Raw genomic sequence first — 14,960 nt, forward strand, 5'->3', positions numbered from 1 at the left:
ACAACTACCGGGAAAATGGATTGTCTTAAGTGAAAACAATACCAAGGTACCATTATCTATCTATTTCCTCTTTACTTCCTCCTGGTTGTTGGTTCTTCTCTGTCTCTTTCGGCCTCTTCTGTTCCCGAGTATTGTCTGACCGGTAATAGTACCTAATAACAGTTCACCCTCATTCTTTTCATCTCGCTCTCGAGTTTCCTGTCTCTTTTGGTGCTTCCTTTCTCCGTTCCAAAGCAACACACCAATGAGGCTGAGCTCCCGCTTCTAGTATCGCAACTCAACCTGCGACTCCACTCGTCTCGAGAGTTCGCAATTACAAGCAATCTGGCAATTATTGACGAGCAAAGTCCAGCCAACTCGAGTATTGAGAATGACGGATATATCTCCTACTCCCTTCCCACGGCAATGTTCGCTGTTTTATTTCGTCAAACTCTAAACTCCTAACCGGCCCTTAAATATTGAGGAATATTTATGTAATAGTCTGATATATTGTTCAACTTATGGGCTTATTTATGTATATGTCAGCGATAAAAAAGCATATTTTATAGCGATCTGCATTGCGAATCTTAAAGCTGCAGGTCATCCGCGTCCATTGACGCTTGTTACGACGTATCGACGGATTTAGTTTTACAATTCGAAATCGGGCTATAAATTGCCCTATATTATGTCTTAGTTCCTGTATCTGATACGTCTTATCTTAAACACTTAAATTCCCGTCAATCGATATATGTTTATTTTACACTCTTTCCCACGGCGTAAAACTCTATTCACCAATATGCTGCTTTTTATTTCTGAATAATAAAGGTATTATCCGAATAACTTTATCATTTCTCTCCTTCGAACCCTTCTTCTCTTCCCCTATATTTTCCCTCGGCTCCGGGAAATGCTACTTAACTTCACCCCTTCAGACCCAAACTGCTGGTAATTCTACAATTCAATCAGATACCAAAATAACGCTTTCAAAGTTCTCTCGAAGATCAAGTGCTTAACTCGGAAATATATTACGAGTATAATATAATTCTGAAAAATTGAAAGTTTGGTGGATTCGGATGTCTGTTTCAAAGTATTAATCGATTTTATTGATATAAAATAAAATCATTATGAAATTAAGAGAGAACTTGCAATTTTTTAATTTTTTTTTTTTTTTAGTAAAGTAGTACTAGAATTATTTTTAAAAAATTGCAAACACAATTTTTAGTTGTATATTGTTTTTTTCAATTAAAAAAATTTTTTTAGTCTCTAAAATAATCATATAGCTTTTCATACAACATTATAAATTATATTATCTCAAAATTTTCTTATTCAATTTTTTTTAAATTAAATACTTGACAATTTATAATTTTTTCAAAAATATTTTTGCAAAATTACATTTGCAGTTTTTTTTTTAATTTTTAGATGTAGAATTTTCTTTTTATAATTTTTTTCTGTGATCCGAAAAATGATCAAATATTAAAATGAACAAACTTTTAAAAAATTGATGCTTTTATGAAATTACATAAGCGAAGCTATCTATATAAGCATAAGTTTAAACGATTGGAAAGCCCTCTCAAATGTATTAGCAGCAATTTTGAGGCAGAAATCGAGACTATGAGCACGTGTATCAAAAGTTGAAGGAAAAGGGAAGACCATACCACAACTGACTTATCCACAATCTGGAAGGATTAGACTGATACAATATTCATAAGCCCTCACAGTAGTACTAAAGTACACCACTATCATCTCCCTCTTCTATTTTACATCGAAGGTTCTATTTCTCTATCCCGCGTACTTGAGTCCCCCTAACCTCGTATCTCTCGCACAGTCATTTAGCCCTCTTTCTCAACCCTTGAGACTTCTCCCCCTTTGAGAGTGTCCCGTCTTTTTCCCTCTGCTCCATTCCCTTACTCTCTTCTTTCCTCCGCTCGCTCGCGGTATTTGCGACGCTCTGCTATGTAAATGCACCCTCCGTACGCATTTACCGCTCCCACGTTCATACCCTGGGCAAAGAGCATTACGAATACACGCGGATGCGTCTGCCTGGATACTCATATATTTATGTACACACACAAGCCTATCTGTAGACTCTATCTATGCATGTACGTATTATAAACTTATGCACACATCCTCGGCATAGATGATGGGAACTCTAACGACCCTCACCATGTTCGAGTACGGTTTACCCACGCGGGCAAACTCAACGCGAGATTACGTGTCCGAGACTTTTTGGACCTCCTCTTCCGCGTTCTGGATTATGTTCATCTCAAAATTTATTCCGGGACGTATTATAACTATTACATGCCAAGTATTTTTTTTTTTATGTACTACTCTATTTATTTATAAACCTCAAAACAAGAAATTTTATTTTTGTTGAAAAGATTGAATTTAATTTTCAATTTAATTTCACGACTCATAAAGCTCTACAATTTTTTTCGCTTTCTCTTTGCAATAATTTTTTATTATTTTACAATTTTAAAAATTTATTCAGTGTAATAAAAACGAAAAAATTCATTAATACAAATTAAAAATTTTTTTGGTCAATAGAAAAATGTCCGTAGCTTGGAAACATGAAAACTGACTAAAAAATTAATTATTTTAGTCATTTTTTTTTTTTTTAAGTTTTTTTATTATACTCGATTTGTCCCTGTAGGATTCGGTATTTTAAATAGATGTCGAACAGTATAATTTAATTTAAATTTATGATAAACTAAATAAATATTTTCGTTTTTATTACACAAAAAATTTACGGTAAATTTTTTCTATGCCCATTCTCGTAATAACAACAGCTGGAGCTTACTTTAGTAAGAAAAATACGTGAAATGTTTGAAAGATAAATCACTTCGATAATTGACAATAAAATCTCCTTCCTACTTTATTAATTAGCAATATAACACATTTCTTATTAAAACTTTAATGAACATTATTAATCGTGCAAAACGTTAGCTTATAATTCTAAATTTTTAAACACATGGTATTTTTATCTCCATAGTTACATCGACATAAATAATCACTTGAGATTTTCTCGGCAAAAGAAATAAAAAATAATTTAAAAATCAGGTGTCTGAATTTCCATTTCCTTATTCCGATAGAATATATTCTATTAGACCCCGATAGCGACGTAAATCTGGCGACCTCTTAGCTTTTTATTTAACACACATCTACGGGTATATAGATATATGTATATATTTATACCTCCAGCCCGCATCCACATTATCGTAGATAAAGCTCTCTTATACCTTAAGAGTAATATGTTTTATATATAAGATTGCCGGGATAAAGAGGGCACACGTGAGCGTGAATCATGATCTTGATGTAATAATTTGAGTGTGTTAAAAAATATCTATCTTAAAATTCAAACGTTTTATTAAATTTTTGTGGGGGGTAGGACGCAAGGACTTGGCATAAATTTTATCTGTATCTGTATCGTTATATTAGACACTGTGTTAAAAGTATAATACAAATTCCCACACTCCCATTCCTCTCTTCTCGCCCTTAAATATTTCCAAGTTTAATTACATTTAACCACGTACATATACAGACATATTTAATACGGGGGTAGGTACGTGAGGGTGGAGACGGAATATAATCATAAAACTCACGCCATTCTCCTCTCGGTGTACCGTAATATATACATATAGAATGTACACACCATAGAAGAAACAGTATAGAACATCTCTTGCAAAAAGGGTTAGGCCTTTTATTTTTATTGCATTTTGCAACATCTATATTTTTTCTTTACTTCTTTTTCAGCACACAGTTATTATCTGTTTTCCCTTTTATTTGGCTCTTTCCTATCATCCAGCAAAAACAGGTGCCAGCTACACTACGCGTATAGACAAGGCGTGCGTGCAATACGGATTTATGGACGGTGTATAAATATAAGTGAAGAGGATACATACACATAAAGAGAGGCAGAGATAGTGAAGAAGAATGGAAAAGGGCGAAAACTGAAAAACATTTGAATACAAGTGGCTCTCGTTCGTCGACGAGCTGAATTGTGGCCCGACCATCAACCCTCGGGAGTCGTTTTCAAACTACACTACCTCTACCTCTACCTCACATTTACCTACATATCCCTGTTACATTTCTGTACAAATATATTTCCGAATAAGTCCTTGTGTGCATGTATTCGCGAGAAAACGCGTAGCACGCTAGAAAGCTGAGGGAGGACGCATGAGTTGAATTACTGTAGGGATTTGTTTTGTTTTATTCATAGGGGTGTGGCATCTTTAAATTTGACTTTTTTTTTAGGAAGTCTTGCTGCTGAGTCAATAAAAACCTAAGGGAAAACATTTTATTTAATTTAACTGGGTTGTTTTTATATATTTTGCGCATATGTTGTTGTTTTAGACAATCATTTAGCTCTTGAGCGGAAAATAAATGAATATTATTCTAAAAAAAATAAGAAATCTTTTAGTCTGAACAAATTTTGACTCAAAAAAATATTAAAAAAAAATTAAATCTTTAATGAATGAGAAACATTCTTGTCCTACGAAAACTTCTTCTTGTTTAAAATCAACTTTATCTTCCTTACAATTTTATCAGTCTAAGTAAACTTTATTTTCTGTATTGAAAAATTAATCAAAGTAATGTATAAAACAATTATTAATTTAAGTATCTCTGAATTTAGTAAAATTTGAATTGACTCTAGTCCATCTTAACTTAAGTTCAGCTAAACTTTAAGTTGAAAAGCAATTATATATATGTATATTGAATCGCGATCTGTTTTGACTGAGCACGTTAAATTGAGAAACTTTTAAACCGCCGAAGTTATCTCTTCAGTTAGGTCACAAGTCATCAGGTAGCCGTGAGGTAGATTGCGAAAAATAAAAACTATTCGCGTGCCTTAATTAAGACCCGCTTCACAAAGTTATTCCGTCCCGTCAGGACAGAATTTCCACTCTCCTCTCTTCTCTTCTCTTCTCTTCTCGAGGATCGGGATAGTATCCTTTATCCTTTAGCAGTTAATCTTTGTCCGGGAACAATATAACTAAACCTACCTCATTTCTTAACGAGCCTAGAGGCGCCCGCCCGAGTATAAGTAAGGACGAACGTGGACCACCGCGACGAGAACTCATCTGAGCAACAGCCAACAGGTCAAAGTCTCTCGTCCCAGTGTATCTCTTACTCTACTCGATGTTGATATTTTTTCACACCTCTTTGCCAAAGTAAACCTCTAACTAGCCGTAAATAATTCCAAGAAGGATTTCTTTCTGTTAAAAAACACTTTAAACATTGTTGTTATTATTATTATCACTCCACCGTGAAAAAATACAATCAACTTCCCTATAGTTGTGCTAAGATTTGAATAACATTAAATCCATAACATACCGTACCATGCCTGGTGATGCCTCGACTCTCTACTCAAGTAATTATGACATTTCGAAATTGTTCTCTCCGGCAAAACGGTCCCACCCATACCGAAATATTATCTTATATTAAATAAAGAAAAAAATAAAATAAAATTATTATGTGAAAAAAGCGTTTAATAAAAACAACTCTGAAACAGAATTCATCTCCGCGCCACCGATAATTTTTGTACTCGTCTGGCGCCTCGGGGTTCAGTCCGCAGATATATCGCGAAATAATATTATAAGTGCTCTTGTATATCTATATATTTCGTGCAAATGTGTTCAAGCTTAAGTGAACACGACGTGGAGAAAAACTGTTGAGAAGAGTCGAAAAAATTGCAAACTCTCTGGTTGGTACCCGGGATCATATCCTATCCCATCCTGATGTACCATAAAAGTAACTTGAAATAGTATAGAGAATATCTTGACATTTGGGCTGGCTGTTATGTTGTCTGGTTTCGGTGTCTGCCAAACTATTACAGTGTGAGTTACACATCTTTATACACTGGCTTTTATGCAGATACAATATATGCAAGTCGGGAATAAGAAGGAAACATTCCATTTAAAAAGCATCTCGGCGCCATGTCAGCCACTCCCTCGCGACAATTATCTTTCCGAGAAGTATGAATGCAAAAACTAAAACTGATATCCGTAAAAAAAATTTTCACGTATGACTATGCATGAAAATAAAATAATTATTTTTATATTTTTTTGGACATTTGTCTGTGAATTAACATGTTTCATTAAAAAAAAATTAGCTTGGTAGTTGATTAAAGTAAAAATTTGATGGAATAACAAATTAGTTTCTTGTAAAAAAAAAAAAAAATTTTTTTTATAATGTTAAATGCACCAAGCTTAACTCTCCTGTAGAGAGAAGATTCAGTGACCATGCGCCACCTGTTGGACATTTTCAATACTAAATTTAATTAAAAAATTATATGTGGGCATTTTTGAACATATCAAGCCAAATATGTCCTAATATGACCAATTTTTACGTTAAATTATTTATAGATATTTATGAACACATAGAATTTTCTGATAGAGCCATATATATTCATATATAAACATATCAGAAAACTTTTTTTACTGGTACATTGCTTAAGTATTCAATGAATATTAATATTATATAAATTAATATTTTCCGTATTACCTGTTATTATTTATTGCTTTATCCATTGTAATTATATCTACATCATTTACGAGCCATTAGATCACTAATCTCGCATAATTGATAGCCGACCAATTGGCAATTAATAGGAAGTTGAAACAGGAAGAAATCTTCGTGCAGTTTTATTACACTTCGAAGATTTTGAACATACTTTAGAGATGTCCGTTTACTCACATATTTACACGTATTTGCTCGTATTCAATAGTAAGAATAAGAAGAGAAGGTATGTGTATATAGGAGTTGATGCAGGAAAAGAGAAACGAGTGGAGCGAGAGGAAACAAGACTATTGGCGCCCAGTAAAACATCAGCACGCGATATTGGAATATCTCTTAGCAATGTTGTCTTTCGAGGTGTAAGTCATCAAGTGTGGTGTGTATAATATCGTATGAGAAAGAGAACATATCGATATGGATATTTATGTTAGTACAGTGGCTCTCTCGTTTCCTACTTGTTTGAAATACACGACAAACATGAGCTCAAGATACTTGTCAATAATTAATAACTGTCAGACTTGTTTAAACACTCGTTTGAATAAGTTACATCGATAATTAATTGATATGCTTTGCTTTATATTATATATTTGATATTTTATATCAAGTTTCTAATATCGTGAAGGCGTATAACATAAATATGTTTTAGCAAAAGGACATGTACTAGATTAGACTGTTTTGATTATTATTTATTTAGTTAATGCATTTAGTATTTTATGGAGTTACTTTTGAAAAATTTTGACCGAGTTTTTTTTTTTTATTTGATCAAACTCATTAAAATAATGATTAAAATTTTTTTGAACAATTACATTATTTTTGTAATTAATTTTAAGAATACATAATAATGCAATTTTTTTGATAAAAAAATTTTTTTTTGTTAGTGATAAAAAATCAAAGTTGACACTTCTAAAAATTTGTTTTTTTTAACAGAATTTGGTCACAATTTAAAGTCAAAAAATTTTTTTGTTAATACAAAGTTTTAGTACAAATTAAAAAAATTATAATTATATCCGTTTTATTTTCCAACGAAAATAAACATGCACGCGTCATATAATAGTTATTTTTACCCGCGAGTTTTTTTTTTTTTTTTTTTTTTTTTGGTGCCAATGAAGAGGTCTCTGTCGCGTGCTACGAATCAACTCCTTGTAACAATAAACTCGGTACAATTCTACACCCGGAAAGCTGATGAAGAAGTGACGGGAAAGGAAGAAAAAGATGAAGATGATGAAGAAGAAGCTTTAGTACTGCGTATAAAGCACTCGCGGATGAGCCGTGGATCACCGCCAGACACCATTTATTTTACATGCATGACAAATCAAAAATAACAGTTGGTGAATTTTAAAACGGATGATATTTTGAGATTACACGGTTTTACGTTTTTGATCGTGCCATCGCAATACCAAGTATCAATGTAATATAACTAATACTAGGGATCCCGTTTTATGTCAGTGTTAATATTGCCCTCGTCTCATATCAATGAACTCAGACTTGGACTTTTTTCTTCTGAACCGCGGGTTGTTTATTGACAATTCAATAAATATTTTCCACGATGTGCTTGAGTTGAAGTTTTTATTGGAATTGGTATACATGAACACTGCAGTAAATTATAAGCGACGAAAAATTATGATTTTACGAACGATGATTTTACAAAAGTGTTGATATAATTATTAGAAATTAAAAATGATTTTTATTTTTGGATTTCGTGGGCTGATGGGGTTAAAAATTTAATACGTCATACAAGCAATAGAGAACTTTTATAGATACTATGGACGAATTTTTAGCCTATCAACTTTATGATCAAAAAAATTAATTCTTTAATTTTCTCTGTAAATACTATTTAAGCAAAATTAGGTTTCAATAATTTTAACAATTCTCAGATCTGTAATAATTAAAAAAATTTTTTTAATCTACGGAACGGTATGTCAGTCAATTCTTATTATTATTCTTATTTTTATAAAATTATTACTGAAATCTATAAATTACATTAAAGCTGAAAAATAAATTTTTTTTCATCTAGAATAGAATATCATGCTAATTATTGAAAAAATTTTAATTATTCTTACATAGAAAAAAAAAATTTCTTGAACCGAGAAAATTATGAGGAAGACCGAAGTTATTTTGGAGCAAGAAGAAATTTTCTTAGCTTAAAAAAATTTAACTTTGTTCACGAAGTTTTTAATCTTCCTTAACATTTTCTTGATTTAAGGAAATTTACGAATGACTCAAGACTTTTTTTCTTTCTGTGTAAAACTAATAATTGATCATTTTTAAAATCACTAAAAATAAAAGTAATAAAAAAAAGAACTTATTTATAAAACAAATGCAAAGGCCAAAGTGTCAGCGACTCAAAGAACTTGGAATAGATGATTAGTGTATCTAATTCAAAACAAGACAACAGTTGACATTAATTGGGCGTGTTTCTCGGCAGCATGTTCGCCATCAGAGATGAGACGTCTTGTATGAGCCATATGCAAAGAAGAGAGAATAAGAAACTGGGTATTAGTTATAGCTGCAGCATACCAAGTAAAAGTGTGTAACCAGGACCTCGAATCTTTAATTTTTCTCAGACGTGGTGCTTAGTGCGGACAGATCCTGCTGTGTTAGCATTATTCACCAGCGGTGACAAAAACGGCAGACGCATCTCGCGGACAACCGAATATCTCATGCCGAGTTCAGTGTCTGAACGACAAGCCCTCGAACGACGGCTAATTTACAATCAGACAATCCCGGGACTATTAATAAATAAACCACCGATGAAAAAGTTAGTCCTTGTACGCAAAGTGGTTAGAAAAATTGCCCAGATCCGGCTGTCGGCTGTCGAAACAATTCTTGGTATCGCTCATTCCGATCTCAGTCTTAGTTTGAGTTTTTGGACCGAGATTCGGATCCACGTCATATGCTCTTTATAAATAAGAATCAAAGACACAAGACGGAGGCCCAGGATGGATTTTGAGAGTAAAGGTGTCAAATATTTTAATTTAATGACAAGTTTAGACCACAAATTCATTATTCCCATCTTACGTCTGTGAAAGCACGTATTCATCATGTCCGTGGTTCCGCGGCTGCTTTGACTCACTGAGCTGGTTAGATGATTCACAATCTCCATAGTGTTACACGTTCAGAGGGAGATAAATAGAAATAAAACGACCAGTTATATTCTTTCTCAGCTGCTCCTTTTTCTCCTTCTTATTCTTCTTGCGGTCACCAAGAGCAGTTGTGCAAAATCTGTCCTTATTCCCGAGCGCGGCCTGTACCAAGAAAGAGAAGACCAAACGCAGAAGACAGAATACTCTGGAGGAAGCAACCCAATACAACCTGGTACTGGGTACTGAGAAAAAGTGGATAGAAAAGAACGCCAGAGGCTTCAAAATCCGAAGACCGGCTCACTCTTTCTTGTCCTACACTCTTTACTCACCGACGTCATTCTTTGGTGGTTTTAAAGTCGCGCTTTATACTTTTATTTAACCTCTTGTTCCCTCGCTATTCACTCGCTCGCTCACTCACTCCTTCTCTACATGTTCTTTCTTACAAGCTCAGTCTTGTTAAAAATACCTACTCCGTCTTGCTCAAGTTTGCTTTTGCTCTCTACTGCTGGAAAAAAGTTTGTGAATCAAAATATGCATGCTTTGAAACTATGTTCGTTTTTTTATCAAGATAATTAATAAAAAAATTACATAAATTTTATATTGAATTTTATAGATCGATTTTTGTCTCGAATTATTATTAGAAATATTTTTTTCAATAAAATGTTAATGTTATAATTTCATAAGTTTTATATTTTGGAAATACTCAATTTAATTAAATAAAATGGTATTTTTTTTTCATATTTTATTTGTTAATAATTATTATAGAAATTGTAATTAAATCAGGCATAGCGGAAATTTTCTGCATTATTGTAATTTTCAAGAAAAAATTTCTTTTCTTGTAGTTTGTAGAGAAAAATTTTGCGCTTCCGGCAAAATTTTGTTCTATGTAAAAAATAATTGAATTTTTTCCAGTTTGCCGGCAGATAAATATTAAAAATAGGCTCGGACGTACGCAAAGAAAACACGGAATAAATAACAGAGGCAGGTATTATGACTGTCGGATAGTCCATACTATTGGATGCAGCAGATACAGCGAACGTAGTTCAAAAGAAGTGTAATATCCAGCGTAGCGGATAGGAGTAGAGGCTCTACTGGCAAAGAGGCTGCTATACTAAGTAAAGATGATGGAGAAAATATAAAATAGAGAAATAAGATGTTGTACCAGAGCAAGAAGAAGATGCTGTAATAAAGAGAGCTGAGGTGGCTCTTGTGCTCCATACTTTTTCTCGGGTGTACACTCTTTACTCGCGGATAAGATGAGATATAGAGGTTGGCCTCAAGGCGGTAAAATAACGACATGAGTAGAGTACCCTTCTTCAATTCTCCTCTCGTCTTTACCTCCAGCACAACAGACCTCGAGAGATCCTTATGATGCATTCTAGAAAGCTAAATATATGTCCTCACCGAGCTCTACTATTTTATCGCCATTTATTTTCAACATTCTCGCGTCATTTAGATTAAGACGAGAAATTCCACGGTCATATGTGTGACAAAAATTTTACTGTAAAAAAAAGTAATGCAACAATCTCAGCCAGGCAATTGATTTACATTGATAAGTTTTGCTAAAAAAAACCACTAATTCGCTTGACTGGCACGTGAAATGTTTCGTCAACACACTGCTCTTGACACGTTCCCTGACATTATCGCGTAAAGCAGTCACGAACGAGCGCGAAGTCACGCCGGAAGCCTCCATCCACGCAGTTACCATGCATTCATCGATTCGTGCGTGTCGCGTTCCTCGCCTCTTTTCTTCCTTGCTTTTTTTCCACATAATATCTTTTCATGCTTTTTTGTACCTCGTACCTACTAGCCATCGATACAGTCTACAATACCGGACGACAATCATTACCGTCGTCTTATGAAAAGAAGAAAAAAAAATTGATAAAAAAAAATCAAGACTTCAGATAATCGATTTCAATTTCTTGATACATGTTTTTATTCCTCAGAAAATTATTCAAGCTGATTTTTATTCTCAGCCTCTAAATCACCGGTTACGAAATAACACCGCTTATTGCTCGAATAGTTGCACTTACTGGGATTAGTTATTATTTATAATTTATAATAAACATATGCAAGCTTCAGCAAAGTGTTGCTGAACAGAATCACTCGGCAAGTCAGTAAACATGCTAAATAATAGGCAACTACGTGCAACAAAAAATAATTTAAAAACTCTTAAAACACGCGGATAATGCTTAGCACTCTTGCTGCATTAAGTTATCAGCTAAAATGGTCACTCTTGCCCGTTATTTATCGCTTAATCGCATTCTCTCTTTCTCTTTCGGTCAAAACATTCGTAAACGAATGTAGCATTATTATACATGCAGCTAAATTTTAGCTACTGCTTATCTGCAAGATAGTTACAGTATTTATAATTTGACGGCCAAAAAAATTCAGCCCACCCATTTACCATTTAACATTTAACATTTAACATTTGCCGTTTGTGCATTTTAATTATATGCATCAATTTTTTTTTTTTTTTATCTCTCGAGCGTTCGTTAAATTAATATCCAACTATTTATTGCTACTTTCTAACAGCATTATTAAATTATCCCGTACTAAACACTTAAACACTCTTACTTTATTGATCATTAATTTAAATTTGATTTTTATTGTCTCGTAATCATTTTATTTATAAATAAATGTTAACGCAAATTTATAAATGTTTAAAAATAAAATTCTAAATAAGTAATAATATAAAACTAAAGGTTATCACCGACTATGTACTGTATAGTTAATACAGCTGGGATTGTAACAGATTGCCAACGCGCCCGCGTCCGGTATCGCAAAGATTGCTCGGTAAGATAACAGCCATAGCGGAGAGAAAATTAAGAAGCCCTAGGGCCTGGGATGTCTGTACCGGTATGAACTGGACGATATGATTTACATTTGTTTGCAACGAGAATTTATGCACTCAAGACATATGTATTCATATAATAGTAATAATACTGTTTTCTTTAAAATGAATCCGTTAATACACAGCTCATCGTCCACGATCTTGATAATAATAAACAATAATTATTATTATCACCGTTTGTTTATTTTTTTACACTCATGATTGCAGTAATAACACTGATGACATAATTTATAAACTCCCTGTAAATCTAGTAACAGTAAACGTACAAACAAATAAAGCAATCGAAAAAAAAAAATGGGTACTACGATCGCGAGCTTGATTTAATCCAGATGCCGAGCAAAGTCTGCTGCGATAAAAGATAGTGCTGACAGCTCGTCGATTCAACATTAAACAGAACAAAGAATAAATAAATATTTAAATGCCAAGAATAATATAAATATGGTGTTTTATTTGAGCCACAATTAGCTGACGCTTGAGGTAATAAAGTAAAGTGGCTGCTCGTAAAACTGTAGTTTATATTATTTTTTAGATAGTTTGGCAATAAAGTGGCTTTTTACACACGTTAACACTTATTACCGTTCAATAAAGATCTAATTGAGAAAAAAATTCGCTTAAAACCAATAAAATAAGAATTTAATGAGTAATTTACAATTATCTAAGCAACCAGCTGTAGGCCACGCTTCTTAGGTACCATCCTGGCAACGGCCCTAGCAACAGAGCTTAGCCCCGCCTCGTTTACAGCCGCTCCTAACAACAACACATTATTTCCATTTTTTATGAAAATTATTGACTTTCAAATTCTCAATTTCACTTAAATTGTCATAAAAAATGAAGAAGAAATTATTAAACTCAACTAGCGGAGAAATAATTCCGTTTTAGAAGATAAAATAGGTTAAATAGTTTATGAACAGCTTATACCGTACAATATTTCAAGATCTACTTAAAGAGGAAAAAAACTTGGAAGATAAATAATATAATATAATATAAATGAGGATAAATACTCGGCACATAAATAAACCTGGTGGTTTACAGGTTTCGGGATTATGGGAAATCAAGTGCGGAATTAAGGCGATATCTCTTGATTACATTGCTATGGGGGTCATATCTATGCAATAGAGCTAGAAAACAAGTTGAGTGTTTAAGGGTCGAGGTTTATGAGCAAGTAGAGGTGCGCCTGGAACACGCCTTAACAAGCTCATTAGTCTATTTGCATGACAGCTCTAGCGCCTGGTCCGCGGTTTTGCTTGTGTGTAAATAATAACGGGTTTTGCGATGACATCGTCTATTTGGTGTTGCGTCGAGAAGCCGCCGGTTCTATATCTCATGAAGATATGGATATGGATGCAGATATATATATATCGTTATCATTATCATTACTTATTGCTATTATATCTTATAAGGCAATCGCGCACGCAGTCTAGTAAAACGATCACGTAGATCATTGGATACCTGGTGTTCACACTTCTCAGCTTGTTTCCTGAAATGTATATGATCATTGCACTGAAATAAACTGAAACGCAAATAATTCAGTCGAATCTGGTCTCGGGAATGCTGACTGAATTCTTCCGGAACTTTCAGCTCGGTGCGAATCGAACTAGGATATCCACTCGGGAAAGGGGCTTAGGTTCCTGTGTAATTTCGATCAGACAATTGTAAGGACCATTGTCATGGTAACCGCAATTCCATGCTTTCACACACTACCAGACCAGACTACAGCTCCGAGAATTGCTCGATACACATCTCTCTCTCTCTCTCTCTCTCTCTCTCTCTCTCTCTCTATATATATATATATATATATATATATATATATATATATATATATATAGTGCAGTATGTTGTGCAGGAATAGTTATAGCACAGTATAGCACACTACAGGAGGACATATTGATTCCGGTCGAATAGAATCAACCGACAACATATATATCCACGCCTGTTCCTGTTTGGTTGTCGATCTCACACAACAACACCCAGTTTTCGCTTTGAGAACTCTCTGTTCCTGTTCATGATGTTTGACACCCTGTAATGTTGGCATCATTGATTAACTTCCGTCTGATGGGTTCATGACACTTTGATGTGTCTATCCGACACGAGACAACACCATACTTTTTTCGTAGCATACATTGTGATAAAAAATCAATATAACGTTTATTTTTAAAAAGTAATTGTACAGACGACAGCATGTATGTATATTTATTGGCATATGTATATAGACAGGATGAGCATACACCAGTGTCTTGTAGGGGGTTAACTTGTGTGGTTCGTAGAGGTTGTCACGAGGACGGGATACACATATGTACGCAGGTACGTATGGTACATGTTCTGTGTTTTAACGCCCGATCGAGATTTACGAGCCCGTAGCTCGTGTGGGATCGGTATAGTATAGCTAAGAGCTGGTGACCAACGTGGTCTAGCTTCATATTCTGATCAAGTAAGCCACGTTTCAGGTTTAGACATGCTATCGAGTCTGAGTTGTATACGGAGTCGCCATCCGGTACCATATAACTAACGACTGAAATATTTGATAGTCGCTAATC

General features: G+C 34.0%; 2 protein-coding genes across 4 annotated transcripts in view; one reads left to right on the forward strand and one right to left on the reverse strand.

Moving 5' to 3' along the window:
• Nucleotides 1-14,960, forward strand: part of LOC141534839 (roundabout homolog 2) — a 258,219-nt gene that overhangs the window by 153,459 nt on the left and 89,800 nt on the right. The window lies entirely within an intron of this gene.
• The window catches only part of LOC141534840 (uncharacterized), a 173,424-nt gene that overhangs the window by 65,147 nt on the left and 93,317 nt on the right, over nt 1-14,960 (reverse strand). Inside the window, exon 5 of one of the 2 annotated variants that reach the window (XR_012480500.1) lies at nt 10,044-10,074. The exons of the other annotated variant lie outside the window; for it this stretch is intronic. The gene's annotated coding sequence lies outside the window, so the exon portion shown is untranslated. Of the gene's footprint in view, nt 1-10,043; nt 10,075-14,960 lie in introns of those variants that run through there. 2 annotated transcript variants of the gene reach the window in all.

The sequence above is a fragment of the Cotesia typhae genome, unplaced genomic scaffold (genome assembly GCF_013202065.1).
Source record: "Cotesia typhae breed Kobodo isofemale line unplaced genomic scaffold, CoteBio_Ctyphae scaffold_13, whole genome shotgun sequence".
Classification (NCBI taxonomy): Eukaryota; Metazoa; Arthropoda; class Insecta; order Hymenoptera; family Braconidae; genus Cotesia; species Cotesia typhae.